This window comes from Canis aureus, chromosome 16, assembly GCF_053574225.1.
Source record: "Canis aureus isolate CA01 chromosome 16, VMU_Caureus_v.1.0, whole genome shotgun sequence".
NCBI classification, from domain to species: domain Eukaryota; kingdom Metazoa; phylum Chordata; class Mammalia; order Carnivora; family Canidae; genus Canis; species Canis aureus.
In genome coordinates, this window is record NC_135626.1 from 55,674,321 (window position 1) to 55,689,083 (window position 14,763).

The window sequence follows — 14,763 nt, forward strand, 5'->3', positions numbered from 1 at the left end:
TTTGTCTCACCATGGCCCCCCTACCCCACCCACATGTGATACTCCAGGCATTAGTAATTCCTCACCACTCCATGCTCTAACTACCTCAGTACCTTGACATTTGGCTTTTCATCTGTCTAAGATAGCTCATCTCTAACCCTATCTCCTTCTGATCTCCACTGGAGGTGGAGGGGTGCGGGTCTCTACTCTAGGATCTCATCTCTTGAGAAGTATCTCCTAGAAGTCTCTCCAGAAGATTCTGGTGCTCAGTCACATGGCATTGGTGTTGTTTATCTACTCCTTTCTTTCTTCCAAGGGAGGAGTCACATTCTTATACCTTTATGTTCCAAAGGCTTAGACTCAGGTATAGTGATCCCATAAAACTGTGTGAAGCGAATACATGAATAAATGAAATAAAAGAAGAAACACCCCTCCCAGTCTTTGATCTCAAATATATACAACTGAGAAGAAATATGCCAGCAGAAGGAAGGAGAAGGGGACCACAGCAACAAATGTAGCCAGGTTCAAATATGAAGGTCTTTATCTAGAATACGATTTTTGCAAACTGGATCATATAACTAGCATGGGACTACTATAAGAAGACCCTTGATTATGCATGAGTTCCTATTATTTGAAGTATGGGATTTAAAGTCAAATCATCCTCCAAATCCATGGAGTATTCACAGTGTGCTAAGCCTCCTTGAGCCTCTGGCTCCATTTCCTCACCACCTCAAAAATAAAGGTCTTGCCTTTGAGCATCTGGCCACCCATTGGACTGTGGCTCCTGAAGCAGATTGGTCTGCACCCAGAGAACAGACAGTCCCCCATGTGCTAGGCTGTTGCTCCCACAGATCCTTTCTACCATGACTTCAAATTTCCTGAAACTGATTCTTCCTGTTGGTCATGGCAGGAATCGGCGGCTGTCTCAGTCCCGCAGAGATGGGAGACGGGGCCAGGTGACCACTGCCTGCAGATTCTTGGCTATATGACTTAGCAACAACCCAAGCCTGGGCTGGGGGAACGAGAGTGTGCAGGGGGAGCCGACCAGGAAGGGGCGCACCCCGATTCCAATCCGGTGTTTCAGCTTCTAAGATATTTTCTTTTTTTTCAAACCTCTGGACAAGCAAGTCTCCTGGGAACAGAGCCATGTCAAAGGAGGTAGCATGAGAGAAATGGCTTCAAGAGAAAAAAAAAAAAAAGAATTTATCATGTCATCACTTATTATAGAGCAAAGAATTCCAAAATTTTTTAGACCATTTAATATAGTTTGGGGTGCACTTGCAGTTAGAGAATACTGCTTTGGATGACTTCCTAGGGAGAAGCCCCCTACTCTCCATCTCCTGGGTCTTCACCCACTCTGCTACCCCAACCCACCCCTTAGACACACCAAAGGAACGTCGAGTTCAAACATATATAAACCAAGCGTCTCCCATTCCCTCTCCAAGTCATTGTCAAACTACTCCTGGAGAACAGCCAAAGACAAGTGCCACCTTCTAGGTGACTCTTCTTTCGAATCACCAAACCCGAAACTAGATCTTTCGATGGTTCCCCAAACTCGACAGCCTGTGCTTCTGGGCCATGCAAACGAGCACAGACCCACCACTGGTCCAGGACTCCAAGACCATCAGGCCAGGATGAAGAAAACATACCCAGCTATTTCCTGCTACCTCAAGCAAATGTCACCGTGGATTTGTTGGCAAGTGGGCCAAACAGAAGTGAATTTTATTATGACCTCTAAAGACTTTGGTTAACAAAATAGAATCCTAGAAACCAACCTAATGAACCTTTATATCTGGCACTCTGTTAGGCATTTGTCACGAACTAGGTCATTTAACAGTGACCAGAGACTTTTTTGCTTCACTCTAGGAACACCTGCCTGCCTGCCTCTGAACCCCATCCCCCCAACACTGAAGGGAAGATCACACCTCCTCGACATTTCCCGGAGGCTGCCTTGGGTGCTTTCTGCTTCATCCCAAACTGGGTGCCCTCTCAAGCACGACTGGGCTCGGAACTCTTCCAAAGTATCCTACCTCTGGCCCCCTGAGGGGGACCTCCCAGAATTTGACCTCTGACTCTTAATAGGACTTCTGATTCGTGTTTCTACCACCCTGTTCTGAGGTCCTTCAAAACCAGCCCCTCACTCAAGCAAAGGGACCACAGCAAAGAGCTCCTGGAAGAAATTTCACCTCCCTGCAGTCAGCCCCTGGATGGGTCCAAGGCACTGATGGTGCCAGGAACGGAGGGAAGGCCAGAAGGGGCCTTGGATCTAGATAGAGACCTGTCCAAGTGTCAAAGCAATGCCACCATGTGCCCTGTTTATGTTGCATCAAGCCTGAGTTTGGTCCTTCTTTAAAACTTTTTCCTTCAAAGAGTAGGAAAATGCCCTGGCAAGAAAGATGATCCCCTCCTACTGAGTTCCTCTGAGCATTAGCTCATCAGAACTTCCTTGCTTGTTGCTGCCGTGAAAGGAACTTTCAGGAAGGGAGCTAAGGAGGAGGCGTGGCAAATTCAGCAGCTTCTCAGCTGCCTGGTTGGTTCCAACAGACCTCTCTCCTGCTGCTTAGATGGTAGGTCTTTGGAAAAAGAGTCTCAACTGATTAGGCTGCCACATTCCTCTGAGCTTGTTTCAGGTCTGGAGCCTTCCCCCAACCCACTGCCATCCTCTCTCCTCCTCTACCCTCCGGGCTCTCCTCCCTCCCCCCCTCCTATTCTGTCCTGTAGACAAAGGGTTAAACATTCCCAGAACTAGAAAGGTCAGGCAACAGAGGTGCAGGTGCTAACAGGGAAGCTGTGGGCTGGAATCTAGAATGATCTGTCACCGTTCCAAGAGCTTCTTTGGGTGAGGAGTGATCACAGATTTCACCAACAGTCTCCCGGTGAAAATTCGATAAATCCAGAAACTGTGAAACTCAACGGAAATTTAATTAAATGAGTTAGTATATGTAGAGGGTTAGGGACAATGCCTGGCACATAGTGAGCTATATAAACACTTTGAAATGAGTACGAGTTTGGGGAAATCTACATTTCAACATCACAGCTGTCTCTATATTCCAGAACCCTGGCGAATGGTCATTTGGATTCGCGTCTGTGCGCTCCAAGTCACTCCTCTCTGTAGCCAGTCCCAGGGTGTTTTTCTCCTCCATTTCTTTCCTTCTTTCTCTTGTGTCCCCCTAAGAACCTGTGAGTCTGCATGCATGGCTAAAGATTCCCGCCTTCTGTTCTCACTGTTATGCCTTACTCTCAAATCCAATAAAAAGGCTTGATTTCCCTGACCCTCATGTTGGTGTGGCTTGTGGGGTGTCTTTCCTATCGCCTTGGCAGCAAACACACTGGTTTTATAATAATAACCATTTAGTGCTTTAGAATCAAGCTGTAATTATAGGAATGCACTGGAAAGCCCATCTACAGTAAGCTTTCTTCTCCTGAACACATTGGCAAGGGTTCTCGTTGGGTTTTCAGCAAAGATCGGGTCTGGAAATCTCAAGGAAAGGAGGTTTGGAGGTGTGGGGGGAGGTGAGACTCCAGTGGTCCAAACATCCACACTCGCCCTGAGTGTGCCCCTCGCTGCTGTGCACTGCCTGTTAAAAATGCAGAAGCCTCCACAGCAAAGCAAGTCATCTGTCGTGTCCTTCAGAGTCGCAGCTCAAGGAGGAGAGGGAAGAGGGGCGAGGATGTTTCCTTCTTCCTAATTAATGTTTCACGGGGAAGAGGACAAGGTGGTTAGGAAAGCAGGAAACTTCCTTCACCCAAATGTGTGCACAGGGCCCGAGCTAGAAGCCGACCTCCCAGCTTTGCTAATTGCTCCAGGATTAGGCCCGGTCCCGGCTGCACTGAGTTCCAGCTCTCTCTGCCCAGGCCCTCCTGTTCACCAGGAGAAGGAGCGAGTGACAGACTGTTCTCCTGAGACATGATGAAAGATATGAGTCAGAAGAAGTGGGAGAGAAATTGGCTCCAGGTTCGGGGGGTCCAGGGTACCCACAGCTGGATGGGGCTGACGAAAAAGGAGAGGGACCCCTAAGGAAGAAAAATCATTGTCTCCAGTTCCTTCCTTTCTAACCTACTTCGGTATTTCAGAAATACGCCAGGTCAAGAGTGGTCAGGTCTAGGAACCAAGGAGCCATCTATAGATATATACTGAGCTCCTACTCTGCGTCTCACGCTGTTCTCGACCTAGGCTGATAAATGGTCCGGGGCAGGTTGGATGGGAACAGTGAGGTCACAGTGCTGACCTGGTTTTGATGTGGTCACGCCATATAATGTCCAACTTAGAGCAGTTCTCAGGTACCGCCGTTTTGCAGAGAAGCAAGCCAAAGCTTAGAGACAGCAAGGAGGTTACCTAAGACACAGCAACTCAGCTGGCTGGCAAGACTTCATTGTTTTTTTGGCCCCTTGGGACAATACAATGTGCAAGGACAATGCAGAAGAGCTGGTGCATGAACCCCACATCTGTGTCTCCTTGGGGACACTGACCTCCACACAGCTCCCCACCACTTTGTCACCTGCAGGCTTCAGGATGGCCACATAGGTGACCTCGTCCACCTACCCTGGTATCTCAGTCTAGGTTAGAGTCCAGGATCTGTGATTAACAAGCTCCCTCCCAATCTTAAGAAAAGCAAAAGAATCCATGTGACTAAACATGTATCCATGATGGAAGGTTCATCAATCAAACATCATAAAGCTTGAGACTCTTACAGTTCTTTATTATTAAGAAGGAAAGAAAGGGATCCATGGCCAATGTAAACGTACCATCTACCTTGGTGTCTTTTAAAAAACAAACGACAGAATAAATAATCTGTGGTCCATCCAGACAACAGAATATTATTCGGTACCAAAAAGAAATGAGCTATCAAGCCGTGAAAAGACGCAGAGGGTCCTTCCATGCATATCACTCAGTGAAACAAGCCAATCTGAAAAGGACAAATATGGTAAAATTCCAATTCTGTGACATTCTGAGAAGGAGAAAAACTATGGAGAAAGTAAGAGGATGAGGGGTTGCCAGGGGTTAAGGGAAGGGAGGAATGAGGAGGTGGAGCACAGAGGGTTTGGGGGAGGCAATGAGACTATTCTGCATGACACTGTCATGGTGGATACATGTCTTCATACCTTCGTCCAAACCCATAGAATGTGCGAGACAACAAGTAAATTCTCACATAGGCCATGCACTCTGGGGAATAATGACCCGTCCGTGGAGGCTCATGGATTATATAATAAATGCCCTGCTCTGGTGGGGGGTGTGGACAGTGGGGGAGGCTGTACATGCGAGGGGCAGGGGTATATGGGGAATCTTTGTACCTTCCTCTCTGTTTTGTTGCGAACCTAAAACTGCTCTAAAAAAAAAAAAAATCTCAAAAAAAAAAAAATAAAAAAGAAAAATTCCTATAGTGGCTGGGATCCAATTTCCAATTCAATCCAACCAACATTTAATTGACTTGCTAGTTTCAGCAAAAGATATTTTTTCCTCCCTGACATTTGCCAGTTTCACTTTTTCACAACCCTTGGTCTTCTGTTTTATTTTGTGAAAATGCAAAGAAAAATATAGCAAGTGGCCCCTGATCCTAAGAGAATGTTCCCCAACTGCAGTGCACACGTTTCAACCCATGGGAGTGGGGCTGTTGGGAGGTGTGCTTGTGAAAAATGCACATCCTTGGGCCCTCCCCCTAATCCAAGAATTCAGGTCCTCTAGAGCCAGGGCCAGGAAATCTGCATTTTCACAACATCCCCACATGCTCATGAGAGCTCAAGTTTGGTAAAAACCACCTCCTCAACGCTAGGAGGACAAAAGCCTCTGGGAAGAAGTATGCAGGCAGCATGACTGTGCCCTCCCCATGGACAATCTAAGATTGATGGGAACAGACTCACGGAGGACCACAGACATCAGGTGACAAGCAGGGGGCAGGAAATCAACACTTGCCCTTTCCCAAAGATCATTAGATCTGAAAAATCCGCTTTCACTGTGGCCTTTCCCCCCTAGATGGATGCCAAGAGCGTCACACTCGTTCGTGGCTCTCTCCTCGGTACATGGCTACACAGATAAATTGGGCTTGCCCTGGAGAAGACCCAGATAAAGACCCTGGCAAAGATTTCCCAAACCTCACCCAAATTATTCATTCACTGCTGCATTTAAAGGTGCAGGTCTGGGTGCCTGGGTGGCTCAGTGGTTGAGCATCTGCCTTGAACTCAGGTCATTGTCCCGGGGTCCTGGGATCGAGCCCCTCATCAGGTTTCCTGCAGGGAGCCTGCTTCTCCCTCTGCCTGTGCCTCTGCCTCTCTCTCTGTATCTCTCATGAATAAATAAATAAATAAAATCTTTTTAAAAAATTACATAAAATAAAAAATAAATAAAGGCGCAGCTTTCCTTGCAGGCCGCGTACTTAACACTCCAGGCTGCAGAAATGCATAATAAAGCCCAAACGGAGCTTGGACACTCACTCCTCCGCTGCTCAGAGAAAGTGACTGCAGAGAACTTTTTAACCTTCTGGAAACCAGGAACATTCTGTTTCCAGAAGTCACAGCTCTAGGGAGCCCTGCTCGCTCGGGGTGGTGGCGCTAGCATTGCTCAGTTTCCAGGATACGAAAACTACAGCAGCTAAACAGACACCAAGTTCTCAGAAGGGACTAAGGCAGTGAGCGAAATGGGGCCCAAGGCCTGCAGAGATCTGCAGCCCCCACCCCTAACATTTGCCCCATCACCGCTCAGAGGGCCCCGGATGCCCTCCTCTCCGATGCATTTCTTTGAAACTTAAAATGCTCCTGAAATTGTTGGAACCCTGACCAACACTAGGGGAGGAATCACTGCATGAGTTTGCTAAGGCCGCAATAACAAAGTATCACGAACTAGGTGGCTTCACCAAGCGTGTCACCTTATAGTCTGGAAGCTGGAAGTCTGAAATTGAGGGGTCGACAGGGCTGGCTCCTTCTGAGGGCCCCCGAGGGAGGGATCCATCCAGGGCTCACTCCTCGGCTTGCAGACGGCCGTCTGGTCCCCATGGCTCTTCATCTTTCTTCTCTATGCACCCCTATGTCCAGATTTCCTTTTTATAAGGACACCAGTCATATTGGGTTGGGCCCCACCCTATAAGGATCTCACCTTGACTTGATCACCTCCATCAAGACCCCATCTCCAAATATAGTCACCTTCTGGGGGACTATGGGGAGGGCGGTTAGGACTCCAACATGTGAATGTTGAGGGAGGGGGGGACACAGTGTAAGTAACTCCGCATATTAACTAATCCCCTTCTTTTGGGACAGAAGCAAAACAAAGAGAGACTTGAGGAGAAAGAAAGACTGATGGTCAGAAACAAGCCCTAAAAGATGGGATTGGCAGCCCCAGGGGAGGAAGAGAGAGGGACACACGCTAGCAACACGGCCCAGGGTTGGTCTCAGCACCCGCTGGTCCTTACCTGCTCCGTGGGCCACTATGTCGCTCCGCATGTGCCCCTCGGGTGATACAGGCACACTGGTGCTCTGCAACTATAGGGAGGGGACAGCGTTTGGAGGTCCACGTTAACTCTCCTTCTCCACGTCCTCAATCGCCCTAATAACCTGCTCCCACGCTGAGCTCCCTCCAAAGCCCAACGTGCGACGTTGCATTTGCTCCTAGGCTGCCTTAAAAATGCCCTCCAGTTGTGAGCAGGGGGCGTATCCTGTCACCTTTAATACATTTTTCAGTTCTTTTGGTGACAGGCTAACCCAAGGTCTAATACCAGTTCCGTCACTTACCACCTGTTTGGCCTGGAGCAAATTATTCCACCTCTTTGTGCCTTGGTTTCTTCACTTCCTGGTGGAGATAATGGTGACCCTCTGTGTTATTGTAATGATTCAATAAAGAGTGTATGTAAAACGTGTGTGTGTGTGTGTGTGTGTGTGTGTGTGGAGTGAGGACTGGGGATTACCTGCTGCTCTGCCTGCGATGCTCGACACTTACTGCTTTTCTGTGTGTACGATGGGTGCCCGGTGTTCCTTATCACCTGTCGTTGTTCTGTCCATATGGAGGTGCTAGGAAATGCTCAGCCCTGAGTGCTGACCCCAAATCAGCCCCAGACTTCTCGTCCCTGCCCCTAGAAACCAGGTACCATCCCATCCCATTCTCTTCCTTTAAGCCCAAATATTCTGTTTTTTTTTTTTTTAAGATTGTATTTATTTGTTTGAGAGAAAGAGAGAGAGAGAGAGAGAGAGGGCAGGAGCAGGGGGAGAGGCAGAGGGAGAGGGAGAGGGGGAAGCAGACTCCCCACTGAGCAGGGATTCCCAATATGGGGCTCGATCCCAGGACCCTGAGATCATGACCTGAGCTGAAGGCAGACGCTTCAGTGACTGAGCCTCCCAAGTACCCCAAGCCTCAGATATTCTGTTCTGAATATACCAATTCCTTGCATCACTTAAAGGGAAAAACCCTCTAGTAAAGGTTAGGTGGATACAGTTGGGAGGGTGAATCGTTCTCAGAACTTGAGGACCCCTGGCCATCCCACTGGGACATCTGGGGGATCCTGACCCATGAGGCCCCAGAACACCCTCCATGTATTTGGCAAGCCAAGCCAGATCCTCCACCCTTGATCTGTGGTTGCTTTTGAAATCCAGCACCCAGGCGAAAGAGTTAACATAAGTTCATTGCAGGAGGATTTCTCCATAATCTGTACACATGTCCCAGGGATCAGGACTGTGGGAGGTGGTGCTATTCTGTGGCAGTTCTTGGGTCCTTGGCCCACAGCCCACCAAGCTCCCAAAGCTCTCTTGTTCAAGTCCATTTCAGATTTAATTAAGAACAACCGAGCAGAGGCTGAGGCCTCCACGGAGCCATCACCCTGGAGCTTGGAGAAGGCCAGGGAGATAAGTATCTTATCATGAAACAGAAAGTTGGAAGAGGCTCCTGTCACCTCACCTGTGAAAATAAGCCAGCCTTAACCAGCAGGGCAGAGAGGCCCAGAGTTTGGGCCCAGAAAGAGCCAGAGTCATGCCTGTGGATGGTAGTAGGGGCGGGGTATGAACAGTGTCCTCCGCGGCAGCCTCGAACTGACCACCCTCCTGTGGTCCCCAGAGGCAGCAGGAGGGCCTGTCTGCCTCTCCACCTCCTTCCCACCCTTTAGGGCCGAGAGGCCTGGCACTACTTCTCCCCTCGCACTGGTGTGACTCAGTAACTGATGTCTGAGAATAGCTTGAAACACAAAAGCACAAAGAATATAAAGGGAAGAGAGAAGTAAGGCAACACAGACCGAGTCCTCTGACACACCCCTGGAGTAGAGGACCTGGCCGGGTGAGAGCGTGGAGAGAGATTAGTGCCTTGGTGGGGTCGGGTATTTCTACATGCGGGTCACTGGCTCTCGATATCAGGAGGGTTCCCAATTCTGGGATGCTTCTGATCAATACTGATTTCTAGGCCTGCACCCAGACTTAGGAGAAGACCATAAAAGGGGCCAGATGTTTTAAAACATCCTTCTGATGATTCTGACCACATATTTTAGGAAGCTAGGGTAGCCTAGAAGAGGGATTGGCAAACTGCAGCCTGCGGGCTGAATGTGGCCCACTGTCTGTTTTTATAAATAAAGTTTTATTGACACCCAGCCACCCCCACTTGTTTATACATTGTTCATGGCTACTTTTGCAATACAAGGGCAGAACAGAGATCCTGTGACCCTCAGAACCTGGCCCTTTCCAGGAAATGTTTGCCAGCCTCTGATCTGGAACAGTGATGACCTTAGCAATGTATTAGAATCACCTGGGAAGCTGCAAAAATTCCTGATGTGGGCCCAAATCAATGAAGTCAGAATGAGGGTAGCAGTAGCCTCGGGCACAGATCAATTTTTATGCTGCTAAAGTCTAGACAAAGTTGTGAGAAACCCTGTGTAGTTGCGGAGTTGGCAATGATTTGGAATTGGCTGGTGCTCCCTCCTCTGATGGCAAATGGCTCCAACAAACACTTATGGAGGATCTTCTAGTACGAGTAAGATACTAGCACTAAAAGGCGACTCAGCCATGCCTGTCTTCTAGGGGTGCATGGTTCGTTACGCAGTAAGTGACAGGGGTGCATGGTTCGTTATGCAGTGACACTCAGCATGTTTTATCCCCTGGACGCCAGAGGTCTGCTCTATCCTTAAGGAGACATCTTCAGTTTGCTCCAGTGACTTCCCAACGCTGGCTGGCCCACAGACTGGTAGACTCAGAGTCACTCGGGGGAGCTATTAGGAATCCAGATTCTGGATCCCACCCAGAACTATGAGTCCAACTCTGTGAGGCTGGGACCTGGGAAGAGTTTTGATTAATGAGCATCCAGGTAGTTGTCGAAGCTGCCAGACTCCGGAAACCCTCAGTAGAGGTCTGAGGCTTAGCTGGAGAAAATTCCATTTCAACTAGGTTGAAGGTGCTCTTCTAAAGCCAGTAGGTCCAAAGGAGTCATTTTTCCTGTTTATGATATGAATTGGGAAGGTAGCTGATCCGGGTCCATTTGTTGGGTCCCAGTAAGGAGAAGTCAGAGCAGAAGGCTGTGATCACTCTACAGTGGTGTGCGTGTGTGTACATATGTGCGTGTGTGGGCCTGCATGAATATGAGACTGTCTGTGGGTGAGAGAGTGTGGGGGCAGACATGTGTGACTATGAACACGGTAGTGTGTGCATGTGCCCATGTTTGAGTACAAACATGTTGGTGTGTAAGTGTGAACGTGTTTGGTGCAAAATGGTTTGTATAGGTGTGGACATGTTAGTGTGCAAGTGGGCCATGAGAGTGAACATGCTAGTGTGCAAGTGGGTGTGAACATGTTGGTGTGCAAGTGGTTTGTGAGGGTGAACATGATGTGCAAGTGGGTGTGGACATGTTGGTTGCGACGTGGGGGTGTGAGTGCAAACATGTTAGTGTGCAACTGCGTACTTGTGAATCTGTGTGAGCACGGGGGTACGGGGGTGAGTGCACATAATTGAGTGAGTGCGTCTGAGTAACCCCTACATGAGAGATGGTTCTAGTCCATGAGGAAGAGCTCAGGGTCTGGACCAGGGTGGAGGGAGTGAGATGCCCGAGGTGCTCGCCCTCAGGGTCCCCTGCCAGCCTTCAGGATCCCCCCCGCCCCAGCTACTCACCTACCCCCTGCATCCAGGCAGGAGCTGTCACTTCCCTAAGACTATTTCCTCATCCCCAAACTTGGGATACTAACCATGCCTACTTGATAGAGTTTGAAGAGGGAAAACAAAGAAAATGTGAGACGAGACCTCTAAGTGCTCAGTTGAGGGCTTGGCTGCCAGGAAACCACTCATCTGTTTGTCCTTCCACAAAATGTTCAGTGAGACCCCGCTCTGCACAGGTTCTGATCTGGGTACTGGAAATAAAAGCATCAAACAGAATAAACTCCTGGTCCTCGTGGAACGTACGTTCTCCTGGGGATGGGACGGGTCCGGAAGCAAACACAACCAACCGAGTAAATACGCTGTACCTTCAGCTGGCTATAAAAGCTACAAAGGACGGTCAGCAGGGCCAGACATCAGGCTGACACGGGTTCGAACGCTGGTGGTAATTCAGAAACGGGGGCGGTGGACGGCTGCCTCCCCAACATGGATGGCTCAGCGATCCTCGCTCCAACACCCCCCGACTTCCTGGGACCCGAACATAGTGATGTGTGGTTGAAAGCGGAGCCTTCCATCGAGAAAGCTATGCGAAGCAAAACAAAAAAACAAAACAAAATAAAGTAGTGATGTAAAAACAAACACAAAACCCCCATACTTTTGCGGGAGGTTTGTTTTTGCTGGCTTCTCTGCCAAGAGGGAGTATTTACCCACAGGAGCAACAAGAAGGTGGGGCCTCCAGGATGCAGCAGAAGCGGGGGGCCAAGGAGGGGGGACTCCCCCCCGTTTCTAGGGCGGCCGGCTGACAGCTTCAGGGACCGCTGGGGACCCTGAGCCTGCCCCTCCGGAACCCAAGCTCTCATTTGCAGCTTGTAACTCTAGATGCATTGAAGACGGAGCAACCCGGATCGTGGCCGTGTTTAGCCCACCACGCTCCCAGGGGGCGTTTCGTAATGGAAGGAGAAGATTTTGAAATGACTCTCTTCTGGCCAGTGAGAAATAAATCTCAGTTTCTGGTCAGAGGCTGAGACTGACTGGCTCTCGGAGTCAGTCGGGAGAGAAATGCATCCACCACCGCTCCCCCTGGCGCATCCCACCTCCGCCCTGCGCCACCCGGGAAATACATGACCGCTCGCGCACCCTACCCGAGCCAGCTTTGGAAGGTCCTCCAAGGATCCGAGAAGTGAAATGCTCAGGGCTGGCTGGGACCTCTCAGTTGTTCTCGTGGATTCGTGCAAGCAGCAGCCCTCGTGCAAGGGTCATTCCTTCAACCCCATTCATCCCCCACCTCCCACCTCCAATGCAGTTGGGATCCCATTAGACAACCTCAGTCCAAGTCCTTCAAAAACTGCTGGAAAGAGGGGCCCCTGGGGGGCTCAGTCCGTGAAGCATCTGCCATCGGCTCAGGTTGTGATCCCGGGTCCTGGGATCAAGTCCCACATCAGGCTCCCTGCTTGGCAGAGAGTCTGCTTCTCCCTCTGCCTCTGGTCCCCCTGCTGTCTCTCTCTCTCTGTCAAATAAATAAGTAAAATCATTGAAAGAGAAGAAATAAAAACTGCTGGACTGTCATTGCTATTCTCCCCCCCCCAGACCCGCAGCATTCTCCGACCCGAGTCCGCCTGGCGTGTTAGGAACCTCGGGGGGCTGTCTGCGTTTATTGCCCATTTCGAGGACAGGATGGTGAAGAATGGGCAGCGGTGATACGAGAATCTGCCGTACAGGCCGCACCCTCAAGACATTCTGGATTCTGCTGTCGGTGGCCGCTGCTCGCCTCCTCCGAGCTCATGGGCCAAGAGGAGACAGACCAGGGGGAGAAGTCACCCGCACTTGGATTCTAACACTGAAGCAAAAAATTCTCCTTAGCGTATATCTACTGAGCCCTCCCTCTGTCCCCAGACACCAAAAACACAAAACGAAGGGACGCCTGGGTGGTTCAGTGGTTTAAAAAAAAAAAAAAAAAAAAGACATTTTCTTAAAAAAAAAAATGCGGAACAAAGAAGCCATGTTCCCTTCTTTCCTCTCTAGGAGTGCAGTCTGTAAAGGTAACAGATAAACAAATGTATTTATTTTTTTAAATTTTTAGAAAGATTTTATTTATTTATTCATGAGAGACACACACAGAGAGAGAAGCAGAGACACAGGCAGAGGGAGAAGCGGGTCCCATGCAGGGAGCCTGACGTGGGACTCGATCCCTGGACCTTGGATCACACCCTGAGCCAAAAGCAGACCCTCAACCGCCGAGCCACCCGGGCATCCCTACATGGTGTTTTTCTAAAATATTAGCTACAGGGTTGCAGAGAACTCACAGGTCAATGCCCAGCAGTGTGACAAAACAACGTGAGGATCAGCCACGGAAGTGGGAGTAGGAATGGGAGGATCTTCTAACGGTCCCCCCACCTTTACTCCCCAAAGCAGTTGCTAAGACCGACCATAGGGCCTCCGGCCATGGAGGGACACGGTTTAAAATACAAATTCCAAAACTTACCCCCAAGAACTAAGAAATACAAAATGAACTCAACGAGAGCACATTTCTCTGCGGGCACCAAAGCTGCAAAGCTTAGAGAAAGCCTCACCACCAGCCTGTGACCCCCAGCACCCGGAATGAGCCCGCCCCCAGCTGTCTACTGCAGCACAAGCATCTCTTTTGGATTGCCCGGTGCTCGGTTCAGGACACTTGGGCGCAGTGGCTGGCTTTTAAAAATTTGTTACGAAGTTGATGTAACCGGCTTACTCTGATCAGAGCAGAAAAGGAAAGAGTGCTGAATTCGAAATGCAGCAGGAAGTGGGGAAATAAAGGAGACTTATGGTGGAAAAGCCTAGAAAGAATAGAATAAGACAGACACGTATTTACTGACTCTGATAGGAAAGGGGATGCCGGGAAGCTGGGTAGGACATGTGCAGGTGAGACCCCCGAGTCCCCCGCTTGCTCTGAGCCCAGTCCACTCCAGCCGCCCTCGCGGAGATCCCTCTGTGGGCCGGTGGACCTGGTGTCCGAGGCAGAGTCACAGGAACTAACGTCTCACCTCCGCTCCGCCTCGACAGCTGCAGGACAAGGGTCAGGAGAGCACAAATATCCATCACGGCAGCAATAATAATAATAATAAACCACATTTGGAGGGTTCCCTGGGTCGGCGAGACGCTAAGCATCTCACATTCAAGATCTCAGCTAACCTGCCAACAATTTATGAGACCAAAAGTGGACTCATCCCTGCCTTCCAGGTACGTTACATAATTACTCTACGGCTGCACCGCCCTGGGATTCAAACCCGAAGGACCCTTCAGACCGAGAGACCCTCTACCCACCTCCTCCTTGTCTACACAGTGGCCCTGACCCTTCCTACCCTGTACACCTCACAGGGCACAAATGAGGGACAAATGGCATGTCCCATGTGACAGTGTCTCTTAGGGGTGCCTGGGTGGCTCAGTTGGTTAAGCATCTGCCTTTGGCTCAGTCATGATCCTGGGGTCCTGGGATGGAGCCCTGCATCGGGCTCCCTGCTCAGCGGGGAGCCTGCTTCTCCCTCTCCCTTGGCCTCTGCTCCTCCCCTGCTCTCTCTCCCTTTCTCCCAAATAAATAAATAAAATCTTGAAAGAAAGGAAGAAAGAAGAGCCTCATAAATGGGAGCGCACGCTCTGGTTGTTCCCTTCTTCAGATCCGCACCGCGGGCCTCCTTGGGGCCAGACTGGCTCGGAGTCCGGGTGGAGCCCAGAGAGACGTCTGGGACGTGCTGCCAGCAGACAACG